Source organism: Diabrotica virgifera, chromosome 7 (assembly GCF_917563875.1).
Source record: "Diabrotica virgifera virgifera chromosome 7, PGI_DIABVI_V3a".
NCBI classification, from domain to species: Eukaryota; Metazoa; Arthropoda; class Insecta; order Coleoptera; family Chrysomelidae; genus Diabrotica; species Diabrotica virgifera.
Genome location: NC_065449.1, coordinates 133,457,513 through 133,470,932, shown reverse-complemented (window position 1 = coordinate 133,470,932; position 13,420 = coordinate 133,457,513). Strand labels below are relative to the sequence as shown.

At 37.5% G+C, this 13,420-nt stretch overlaps 1 protein-coding gene across 1 annotated transcript in view; it reads left to right on the top strand.

Annotated features, from left to right (window-relative positions):
• LOC126888614 (uncharacterized protein K02A2.6-like) overlaps nt 1-13,420 on the top strand; it is a 63,376-nt gene that overhangs the window by 29,371 nt on the left and 20,585 nt on the right. The window lies entirely within an intron of this gene.

Sequence of the window (13,420 nt, the reverse complement as noted above, 5' to 3'; positions counted from 1 at the left end):
GAAAGGCAAGAACGGTGTTTAACGAAATGAGCTCCATCTTCAAAAGCCATAACATATCCCTAAATACAAAAATGAGACATTTGAGATGTTACGTTTTCGCTGTATTATTGTACGAAGCGGAGGCATGGACGCTTACAGACACCACTATTAAAAAACTTAAAGCATTTGAGATGTGGCTTTATAGATTACAGTATCTGGGACACGTTATGAGAAACCAGCACCGTTACTCCCTGCTGCAGTCCATATTGCAAAGTAAAGTCAAAGGTAAGCGAGGACCCGGTAGAAGGAGAATATCATGGCTGAGGACTTTGAGAACATGGTTAAAGAAAACCTCAAGGAACTGTTTCGAACCGCAGCGAGCAAGGTTATGATTGCCAATATGATTTCTTTCATCCGAAACGGATAGCAACCAGAAGAAGAAGAATATGAATCTCTTGTTGTCAGAAATCTTAATGTTAGTGCCAGTTTATCTTGTGAAATTGCAGATTTAATGACAGTATCTTGTCTTAATATTTTAGATGCAATCTACCTATGTTAATAAATATTCAAAATCAGTAAGCGGCATCCGGGTAAAGTTTTAATATTGGCCACTCATTTGATGAGATTTTAGTTCCTCAAGTAAACTAGATCTTTTCTGATACAAAGCAGTTTTCTACCATTGACACACCGAACGTTATTTCCGGTCTTCAGTTAGTAAATATATACAAATAAAAGCGGTACCTAAACCTGCTGTCACGGCATCCCTATTCGGCTGTTCGTAGCAACTGAGTGGAAACCAAGATTCGTTAAACGATTCGTATGGACGTTAAGGCCCCGTCTCACCATCAAATAATTGACAGTTAATTTGATCAAACTTGACAGTTAGTGACACAAAGTGACAGTTAGTATGTATAGTTTGTGTCACTAGTCAAGTTTGACTGTCAAGTTTGATCAAATAACTGTCAATTATTTGATGGTGAGACGGGGCCTTTGGTGTGACGTCCACACTGTTGATGCTAAATTACACGTAATCTTACATTACACGTTACACGTGTCTGGACCCGGCTTTTGACATGCACTGCATGTAAACAACGATTTTACTTGTTAAAGGTGTTCAAAACATATCTACTCGTTCCATAGTAACAGTATATTATTAACTTCACCTGTTCTCTTTTCTCGATTATTTTTATTACATAGTATATAAATTATTATAATCACTGAATACATAGTGAAAAAATAATCCTATTATAATTAAATTAATGAATAATTTACGTCATTATACAAGTAACTGTTATCCAAAAATATTCAACAATTAACCAAATAGCCATCTCGTTTGTTGCTCTAGTGAGGACATCGCTGTCAACTACTGTTTACATCTAGTGCAGGGGTGGCCAAACTGTGGCTCTTTGAAGGAAAATTTGTGGCTCTCAATAAATGTACCTGAATTACTTTTAATTTTTTTTTGGTTTCAAAATGTCTTAAATTACTGATAAATATAAAAGATTAAGGTACGATATAATCGTACCTTTAAGGTACGATTCCGATACCGACTGCAGACGGCAGTTACAGTTGTTACCATGACATACGCATTTACTTTGCACTATTAATTTGTATAATTTTTAGCAACTGACGTTCTGTAGGACAGCAATTGCAGTTAGATGTCAGAATCAGTCTCATACAAATGAATGGGTTCCGGACAAATAATCCCCGGACAAAAAATCCCCATAAATTATCCCCGGACAAAAGATCCCCGGACAAAAAATCCCCACAAAAAATCCTCACAAATAATCCCCACAAATAATTACCGGACAAATAATCCCCGGACAAAAAATCCCCACAAAAAATCCCGGACAGATAATTCCCACAAAAAATCCCGGACAAAAAATCCCCAAGAAATATTTTTGCCAAATAAAGTTGTCAAATGAATGCTTATAATCCAAGGACGGTACTAATGATGAGAAATTTAGACTGTCATCCGTCGGTACGTCCGACCGCGCATATAACTACTCCGTCATTATGCCAGGTAGAATGACAAATGAGGTGTCGAATGAACGGTTATAATCCAACGATGGTACTAAAGATGAGAAATTTGGTCCGTCGGTCTGCCTGACCGCGAATATAACACCTCCGTCCCTGTACCAGGTAGAATGACAAATAAGGTGTCGAATGAAAGCTTATAACCAAGGATGGTACTAAAGATGATAAACTTGACCAAGGCTGTCTGTCCATCTGTCCGTCCGACCGCGAATGTAACTACTCCGGCATTATGCCAGGTAGAATGACAAATGGGATGTCGAATGAACAGTTATAATCCAACGATGGTACTAAAGATGAGCGATTTGGTCCGTCGGTCTGCCTGACCGCGAATATAACTCCTCCGTCACTGTACCAGGTAGAATGATAAATAAGGTGTCGAATGAAAGGTTATAACCAAGGATCTTAACTGTCCATCTGTCCGTCCGACCGCGAATGTAACTACTCCGTCATTATGCCAGGTAGAATGACAAATGAGGTGTCGAATGAACGGTTATAATCCAACGATGGTACTAAACATGAGCAATTTGGTCCGTCGGTCTACCTGACGCGAATATAACTCCTCCGTCCCTGTACCAGGTAGAATAACAAATAAGGTGTCGAATGAAAGCCTATAACCAAGGATGGTACTATAGAGGATAAACTTGACCAAGGCTGTCTGTCCATCTGTTCGTCCGACCGCGAATGTAACTACTCCGTCATTATGCCAAGTAAAATGACAAATGAGGTGTCGAATGAACGGTTATAATCCAACGATGGTACTAAAGATGAGCAATTTGGTCCGTCGGTCTGTCTGACCGCGAATATAACTCCTCCGTCACTGTACCAGGTAGAATGACAAATGAGGTGTCGAATGAAAGCTTATAATCCAAGGATGGTACTAAAGATGATAAATTTGGCCTAGGCTGTCTGTCAGTCACTACTCCGTCACTACGTCATGTAGAATATATAGAAATGCAATCGATGCAAATGGTTTTCAGCCTCAGTGCATCAGAGTTATAGTCCAGTCGGGTTAGACGAATTACACGCCTTACGTTGCATGCCGGGCTGCCCCAAACTTTATTTTTCTAATCTTGAGGGCGGTTCAATAGTAGTGTAAATTTAAAATATCGACTGAATTACGCTGTTGCATTAGCCGCCACTTGATTTTAAACTAGAACCGGTTTTGCTCAATGTATATGATATTTATATATATAATGATATATAATGATATATATATATATATATATATATATATATATATAATGATACAATATATATATATATTATATATATACATATATATATATATATATATATATATATATATATATATATATATATATATATATATATATATATATATATATATATATATATATATATATATATATATATATAAAACAGATGAAATAGAGAATGTGGAAAAATCCCCTTACGAACAATTCACACATCCACCATTTCGGGTTGGGAAAAATTTTTCGAATAGAATCAAAGATCCAAACACCAGTTCTTAGAAATGTGTTTCGCCCTCTTCAACCTCTCTGGGCTTATCAATAAAGATGAGAGGTTGAATATCTTTAGACACATTCCAATCAAAAAACAACATTCGAGACCTAGACATAGAAGGTGCGTAAATCTACGGCAAGTCCGACAATGACAGTCTCAAGTTTTAATTCCCTAATTATAATAACTGGTGTTTGGATCTTTGATTCTATTCGAAAAATTTTTCCCAACCCGAAATGGTGGATGTGTGAATTGTTCGTAAGGGGATTTTTCCACATTCTCTATTTCATCTGTTTGATTTCGTACGAGTGGTCGTCAAACCATTAACCTTGGATCCTTTGATCACTGAGTGTGTTTCAAGGATCTACATCTCATGTTTATATATATATTATTAAACCAAGTTTTCTATATATATATATATATATATATATATATATATATATATATATATATATTGTGTGAATTGTTCGTAAGGGGATTTTTCCACATTCTCTATTTCATCTATTTATATATATATATATATATATATATATATATATATATATATATATATATATATATATATATATATATATATATATATATATATATATATATATATATAATGATACAATCAACGCGATTTTTTCCATTTTTTCAATCAGTTAAAAAGCTAAATAGTTGACATAAAATTACAAAATTAAGTAAAGGCATATCTGTTATCGCCGTTATTTTGTCTACGAGTAGGTACCTAATAAAGTTATTAGAATTTTAATGACAAAGCGGTGTTGGGTTTTGATTATATTGTACTAATATTTATTTATCACAGTAAATTGTACTTACCGTTCGTATTAAGTTAATTTCCGATTTTCTTCCATACTTCGTCTTTAAGTTTCGTCCTCATGTAATCCTTGTGGCTGGTATCATATACAATGGGATAATTCCGAACGAGTTCTATTAGCTTTTCTACGTCCATCTCGAAAACAAAACCACAACTGAGAATTGAGTCACGCGTCCCACGACACCAGAAAATTGTGTTTCGATGACAAACGTTCGCATGCTAGACCTGGCACTGTATTCACTGATATTAGGATGCGCAGAACCCTCTACGCAACTCGCCGGTGCCAGGTTGTGTCTCGCTTAGGACAAATTTGCGCCGGGGCTAAGGATAGCTATGACCCGATTTTGATAGGCAAGTCATGCAAGTCGTTTTTGTCTATATATGAAATTTAATAAAAAAAATGTTTCATCCGGAAAGCAGATGGGTACAGGTCGACCTATATTCGGATCTTAGACTATAACCTTGTTAGTAGGAAATCGTTTGTAGTTTCGTAGAATCTTGCTATCAGCCGTTGATGATTTGCTGATAAACGCTACTCGTGTTATTTCTTTCCGTTCATGTTCACAAAATCATGTGTTAACAAGCAATTGGACTTCCTAAGTCCTAGGTTTTCATCCAAAGTAATCGAAAGTAGAACTGGAAGTCGATATTTGAACTCTTCGTGTAACTTTGCGTCGATTCATATACGATTTTACTAATTTTGGATCATCTTCATTTACATTCATATTATACCTACTTTGAGTCACTTTAAAACAGGTACTTGCGGTTGCAACTCTAAAACTGAAGTCCGATGTCAAATTACTCATCTTTAATACCATTCTTGTGTTATAATCTTTCATTCGAAACCTCATTTGTCATTATTGCTGTATTAATACGGAGGAGTTGTATATAGGAGGACAGACGGAAAGACACTCATGAAACCGGAAGTGTATATTTGTTCTCGCCTTGCGAAGGCTCGTTGAATAATATATCACTTATTTATACTATTCTGGTGACTTTAAAACAGTACTTCCGGTCGCAGTTCTAAAACCGCAAGTCCTTGGTCAAATTTTTCACCTTTAGTACCATCCTTGGATTATAAGCTTTCATTCGACACCTCATTTGTCATTCAACCTGGTATAGTGACGGACCGACGGACATACAGCCTAGGTCAAATTTCTCATCTTTAGTACCATCCTTGGATTATAAGCTTTCATTCGACACCTCATTTGTTATTCTACCTGGTATAGTGACAAAGGAATATTCGCGGTCGGACGGACAGACGGACAGACAGCCTAGGCCAAATTTATCATCTTTAGTACCATCCTTGGTTATAAGCTTTACTTCGACACCTCATTTGTAATTCTACCTGGCATAATGACGGAGTGGTTACATTCACGGTCGGACGGACAGATAGACAGACAGCCTAGATCAAATTTCTCATCTTTAGTACTATCCTTGGATTATAAGCTTTCATCTAAAACCTCATGTGTCATTATAGCATGCATGGTGATGGAGGAGTTATATTTTGCATCGGAGGGACCGACGGACAGACAGTATAGGTCAATTTTCTCATCTTTAGTACCATCTTTAGATTATAAACCTTCATTCGACACCTCATTTGTCATTCTACTTGGTATAGTGACGGAGGAGTTATTTTCGCGGTTGGACGGACAGACAGCTTAGGCCAAATTTATCAGCTATAGTACCATCCCTGGTTATAACCTTTCATTCGACACCTTATTTGTCATTCTACCTGGTACAGTGACGGAGGAGTTATATTCGCGGTCAGGCAGACTGACGGACCAAATTGCTCATATTTATTACCATCGTTGGATTATATCCGTTCATTCGACACCTCATTTGTCATTCTACCTGGCATATTGACGGAGTAGTTATATTCGTGGTCGGACGAACAGATCGACAGACAGTCTTGGCCAAATTGCTCATCTTTAGTACCATCCTTGGATTATAAGCTTTCATTCGACACCTCATTTGTCATTCTACCTGGAACAGTGACGGAGGAGTTATATTCGCGGTCTGGGAGACCGACGGACCAAATTGCTCATCTTTAGTACCATCGTTGGATTATAAACGTTCATTCGAAACCTCATTTGTCATTTTCCCTGGCATAATGACGGAATAATTACATTCGCGGTCGGACGGACAGATGGACAGACAGCCTTGGTCAAATTTTTCATCTTTAGTACCATCCTCGGTTATAAGCTTTCATTCGACACCTTATTTGCCATTCTACCTGGTACAGTGACGGAGGAGTTATATTCGCGGTCAGGCAGACCGACGGACCAAATTGCTCATATTTAGTACCATCGTTGGATTATAACCATTCATTCGACACCTCATTTGTCATTCTACCTGGCATAATGACGGAGTAGTTACATTCGCGGTCGGACGGACAGATGGACAGACAGTCTTGGTCAAATTTATCATCTTTAGTACCATCCTTGGATTATAGGCTTTTATTCGACACCTTATTTGTCATTCTACCTGGTACAGTGACGGAGGAGTTATATTCGCGGTTAGGCAGACCGACGGACGAAATTGCTCATCTTTAGTACCATCGTTCGTTGATAACCGTTCATTCGACACCTCATTTGTCATTCTACCTGGTATTAGAGACATTCGCGGTCGGACGGACAGATGGGCAGACAGCCTTGGTCAAATTTCTCATCTTTAGTACCATCCTTGGTTATAAGCTTTCGTTCGACACATCATTTGTCATTCTACCTGGTACAGTGACGGAGGAGTTATATTCGCGGTCAGGCAGACCGACGGACCAAATTACTCATCTTTAGTACCATCGTTGGATTATAACCGTTCATTCGTCACCTCATCTGTCATTCTGTCTCGCATAATGACGGAGTAGTTACATTCGCGGTCGGACGGACCGATGGACAGACAGCATTGGTCAAATTTCTCATCTTTAGTACCATCCTTGGATTATAATCATTCATTCGACACCTCACTTGTCTTGCTACCTGGTACAGTGACGGAGGAGTTATATTCGCGGTCAGGCAGACAGACGGACCAAATTGCTCATCCTTAGTACCATCGTTGGATTATAACCGTTCATTCGACACCTCATTTGTCATTCTACTTGACATAATGACGGAGTAGTTACATTCGCGGTCGGACGGACAGATAGCTTCCTTGGTTATAAGCTTTCATTCGACACCTTATTTGTCATTCTACCTGGTACAGTGACGGAGGAGTTATATTCGCGGTCAGGCAGACCGACGGACCAAATTGCTCATCTTTAGTACTATCGTTGGATTATAACCGTTCATTCGACACCTCATTTGTCATTCTACCTGGCATAATGACGGAGTAGTTACATTCGCGGTCGGACGGACAGATAGACAGACAGCCTTGATCAAATTTCTCATCTTTAGTACCATCGTTTGATTATAACCGTTCATTCAACACCTCATTTGTCATTCTACCTGGCATAATGACGGAGTAGTTACATTCGCGGTCGGACGGACAGGTGGACAGACAGCCTTGGCCAAATTTCTCATCTTTAGTACCATCCTTGGTTATACGCTTTCATTCGACACCTTTGTCATTCTACCTGGTACAGTGACGGAGGAGTTATATTCGCGGTCAGGTAGACTGACTTACCAAATTGCTCATCTTTAGTACCATCGTTGGATTATAACCGTTCATTCGACACCTCATTTGTCATTCTACCTGGCATAATTACGGAGTAGTTATATTCGCGGTCGGACGTACCGACGGACAGACAGTCTAAATTTCTTATCTTTAGTACCATCCTTGGATTATAAGCATTCATTTGACAACTTTATTCAGCAAAATTATATCTTGGGGATGTTTTGTCCAATTTGTGGGGATTATCTGTCCGGGATTTTTTGTGGGTATTTTTTGTCCGGGGATTATTTGTCCGGGGATTATTTGTGGGGATTTTTTGTGGGGATTTTTTGCCCGGGGATTTTGTGTCCGGGGATAATTTGTGGGGATTTTTTGTCCGGGATTATTTGTCCGGTGATTATTTGTCCTAGCTTCTATTCAATAGTTATGCTCTAACTCTAACTGTCACTATTTTCCCCCATAACTCGGAAAATATCGACATCATAAAATAGTCATTTTCCTAACTAGTGCAGAAAGTGATACTTTCACGCACGAGACTGCCGTTGAGCCGAACGACGCGATAGCGGAGTTCGGGCAAGCAGTCGAGTGCGGGGAAGACACTTTCCGCACGAGTTAGGAATAATATTTTTTCTAAGGCCGTACGTACGGAAAAAAGCCACAAAAAAATAGAGTTATATCAATTTTTATTTAGAAGTGAAAATACACAAATCGATTTTTTGACAATGTTGTCAAAACCAAACTTTCAATATACAGTCGAACCCGCTTATTAGAATACCGGTTAAAGGAATATCCCGGTTTAAGGAATAGAAATTTGAGGTCCCAAAACGTTTTTACTAGGCTTTTATGATCGGTTATTAGAATATCCCTGTTATAGGAATACTTTTTCTTGGCACGACGGCTATTCCAATAAGCGGGTTCGACTGTAATGGGTTACCATGACGACGATATTGGTTTCCATGACGACGATTCAAAACCATTGTAATTGTCTTTGTCTACTGATCTGACTTTTAAATATTATGCCAAAATAATTTTATTTCATCGAATTATCGCACTAATTTCATTAAAACATGAACACAATAAGATAAATTTGAAATAAATTAGTAAATAATATTTAAATATTAGTTTATTGCATGTATTATAATATATTATAATGCCATATTACAAATTATAGTCGGTTCGCTAAACTCAGACACAACTGGCTAGTGATTTTCGTACGTAATTTTTTTGTTTTTTTGTAAATTTTGTCAAAATTGGCAAAATTACTAACTATTTAGTATGTACTAACTATTTAGTAATTATATTTTTGCCAATTTTACCAAATTGTCAAAATTATTATTATTTTACTTTCCCGCACAACGTGCGGGAAAATTTACTTTCACCCACGCCGTGCGGGAAAGTGCAACTTTCGGAAACGAAATGCGTGCGTGAAAATGGCTCTTTTAGCACGGCCGTAGAAAAAATTACATATAATCATTTACTCGTTTTACCCTAAGGCCTAAGGTGTACGAGAAAAAAAAATATTATAAACAAAATTATAGACAATTTCATTATCAATAATTTTAGTTCTCATACTTTTTTTTTGACGAAAAGTTGAAAATCGACTTTCAAAAATCGCCATTTTGAAGGTTTTTCAATGTTCTAAAAAAATTAATTTTGTAATTGTATGTCAACTATTTAGCTTTTGAACTGATTGAAAAAATGGAAAAAATCGCGTTGATTGTATCATTATATATATATATATATATATATATATATATATATATATATATATATATATATATATATATATATATATATATATATATATATATATATATATATATATATATATATATATATATATATATATATATATATATATATATGAAACTTAAAGCTAAAATCAATATCAACAAAAGAATTAATATTAAAATTAAACTCACCAGGCTTCCGGGTTGAACCGCGTCGTTGGTTTCTAGGCCGAGCTTTCGACGTCCTCTCTGACGTCATCTTCAGGGCTTCCGGGGTCTCAGTCTCCTGAGGCTCCAGACACTACACTCACTACTTCACTACTCACTGCAATACTGTTGTTGCTGACGCTGGGGCGGTCATTTATACCGTGGACTGATGTGTAAATGACCGCCCCAGCGTCAGCAACAACAGTATTGCAGTGAGTAGTGAAGTAGTGAGTGTAGTGTCTGGAGCCTCAGGAGACTGAGACCCCGGAAGCCCTGAAGATGACGTCAGAGAGGACGTCGAAAGCTCGGCCTAGAAACCAACGACGCGGTTCAACCCGGAAGCCTGGTGAGTTTAATTTTAATATTAATTCTTTTGTTGATATTGATTTTAGCTTTAAGTTTCATTGTATTAACCGCGGAAACCTTTCCGAACATATATATATATATATATATATATATATATATATATATATATATATATATATATATATATATATATATATATATATATATATATATATATATATATATATATATATATATAATGATACAATCAACGCGATTTTTTCCATTTTTTCAATCAGTTAAAAAGCTAAATAGTTGACATAAAATTACAAAATTAATTTTTTTAGAACATTGAAAAACCTTCAAAATGGCGATTTTTGAAAGTCGATTTTCAACTTTTCGTCAAAAAAAAAGTATGAGAACTAAAATTATTGATAATGAAATTGTCTATAATTTTGTTTATAATATTTTTTTTTCTCGTACACCTTAGGCCTTAGGGTAAAACGAGTAAATGATTATATGTAATTTTTTCTACGGCCGTGCTAAAAGAGCCATTTTCACGCACGCATTTCGTTTCCGAAAGTTGCACTTTCCCGCACGGCGTGGGTGAAAGTAAATTTTCCCGCACGTTGTGCGGGAAAGTAAAATATAGTCGGTTCGCTGAACTCAGACACAACTGGCTAGTGATTTTAGTCAATAATTTTGCCAATTTGGTAAAATTGGCAAAAATATAATTACTAAATAGTTAGTACATACTAAATAGTTAGTAATTTTGCCAATTTTGACAAAATTTACAAAAAACAAAAAAATTACGTACGAAAATCACTAGCCAGTTGTGTCTGAGTTTAGCGAACCGACTATAATTTGTAATATGGCATTATAATATATTATAATACATGCAATAAACTAATATTTAGATATTATTTACTAATTTATTTCAAATTTATCTTATTGTGTTCATGTTTTAATGAAATTAGTGCGATAATTCGATGAAATAAAATTATTTTGGCATAATATTTAAAAGTCAGATCAGTAGACAAAGACAATTACAATGGTTTTGAATCGTCGTCATGGAAACCAATATCGTCGTCATGGTAACCTATTACAGTCGAACCCGCTTATTGGAATAGCCGTCGTGCCAAGAAAAAGTATTCCTATAACAGGGATATTCTAATAACCGATCATATAAGCCTAGTAAAAACGTTTTGGGACCTCAAATTTCTATTCCTTAAACCGGGATATTCCTTTAATCGGTATTCTAATAAGCGGGTTCGACTGTATATTGAAAGTTTGGTTTTGACAACATTGTCAAAAAATCGATTTGTGTATTTTCACTTCTAAATAAAAATTGATATAACTCTATTTTTTTGTGGCTTTTTTCCGTACGTACGGCTTTAGAAAAAATATTATTCCTAACTCGTGCGGAAAGTGTCTTCCCCGCACTCGACTGCTTGCCCGAACTCCGCTATCGCGTCGTTCGGCTCAACGGCAGTCTCGTGCGTGAAAGTATCACTTTCTGCACTAGTTAGGAAAATGACTATTTTATGATGTCGATATTTTCCGAGTTATGGGGGAAAATAGTGACAGTTAGAGTTAGAGCATAACTATTGAATAGAAGCTAGGACAAATAATCACCGGACAAATAATCCCGGACAAAAAATCCCCACAAATTATCCCCGGACACAAAATCCCCGGACAAAAAATCCCCACAAAAAATCCCCACAAATAATCCCCGGACAAATAATCCCCGGACAAAAAATACCCACAAAAAATCCCGGACAGATAATCCCCACAAATTTTTTTGGACAAAATATCCCCAAGATATAATTTTGCTGAATAAAGTTGTCAAATGAATGCTTATAATCCAAGGATGGTACTAAAGATAAGAAATTTAGACTGTCTGTCCGTCGGTACGGCCGACCGCGAATATAACTACTCCGTAATTATGCCAAGTAGAATGACAAATGAGGTGTCGAATGAACGGTTATAATCCAACGATGGTACAAAAGATGAGCAATTTGGTAAGTCAGTCTACCTGACCGCGAATATAACTCCTCCGTCACTGTACCAGCTAGAATGACAAAGGTGTCGAATGAAAGCGTATAACCAAGGATGGTACTAAAGATGAGAAATTTGACCAAGGCTGTCTGTCCACCTGTCCGTCCGACCGCGAATGTAACTACTCCGTCATTATGCCAGGTAGAATGACAAATGAGGTGTTGAATGAACGGTTATAATCAAACGATGGTACTAAAGATGAGAAATTTGATCAAGGCTGTCTGTCTATCTGTCCGTCCGACCGCGAATGTAACTACTCCGTCATTATGCCAGGTAGAATGACAAATGAGGTGTCGAATGAACGGTTATAATACAACGATAGTACTAAAGATGAGCAATTTGGTCCGTCGGTCTGCCTGACCGCGAATATAACTCCTCCGTCACTGTACCAGGTAGAATGACAAATAAGGTGTCGAATGAAAGCTTATAACCAAGGAAGCTATCTGTCCGTCCGACCGCGAATGTAACTACTCCGTCATTATGTCAAGTAGAATGACAAATGAGGTGTCGAATGAACGGTTATAATCCAACGATGGTACTAAGGATGAGCAATTTGGTCCGTCTGTCTGCCTGACCGCGAATATAACTCCTCCGTCACTGTACCAGGTAGCAAGACAAGTGAGGTGTCGAATGAATGATTATAATCCAAGGATGGTACTAAAGATGAGAAATTTGACCAATGCTGTCTGTCCATCGGTCCGTCCGACCGCGAATGTAACTACTCCGTCATTATGCCAGACAGAATGACAGATGAGGTGACGAATGAACGGTTATAATCCAACGATGGTACTAAAGATGAGTAATTTGGTCCGTCGGTCTGCCTGACCGCGAATATAACTCCTCCATCACTGTACCAGGTAGAATGACAAATGATGTGTCGAACGAAAGCTTATATCCAAGGATGGTACTAAAGATGAGAAATTTGACCAAGGCTGTCTGCCCATCTGTCCGTCCGACCGCGAATGTAACTAATACCAGGTAGAATGACAAATGAGGTGTCGAATGAACGGTTATCAACGAACGATGGTACTAAAGATGAGCAATTTCGTCCGTCGGTCTGCCTAACCGCGAATATAACCGGAATGGGACGTTTCGGCGTCGCCGTTTCGGCGTGGCCATTTCGGCGTGGCCGTTTGGGCGTAGAGCCGTTTCGGCGTAGGCCGTTTCGGCGTAGGCCGTTTCGGCGTCGGCCATTTCGGCGTCAGAAATTTTA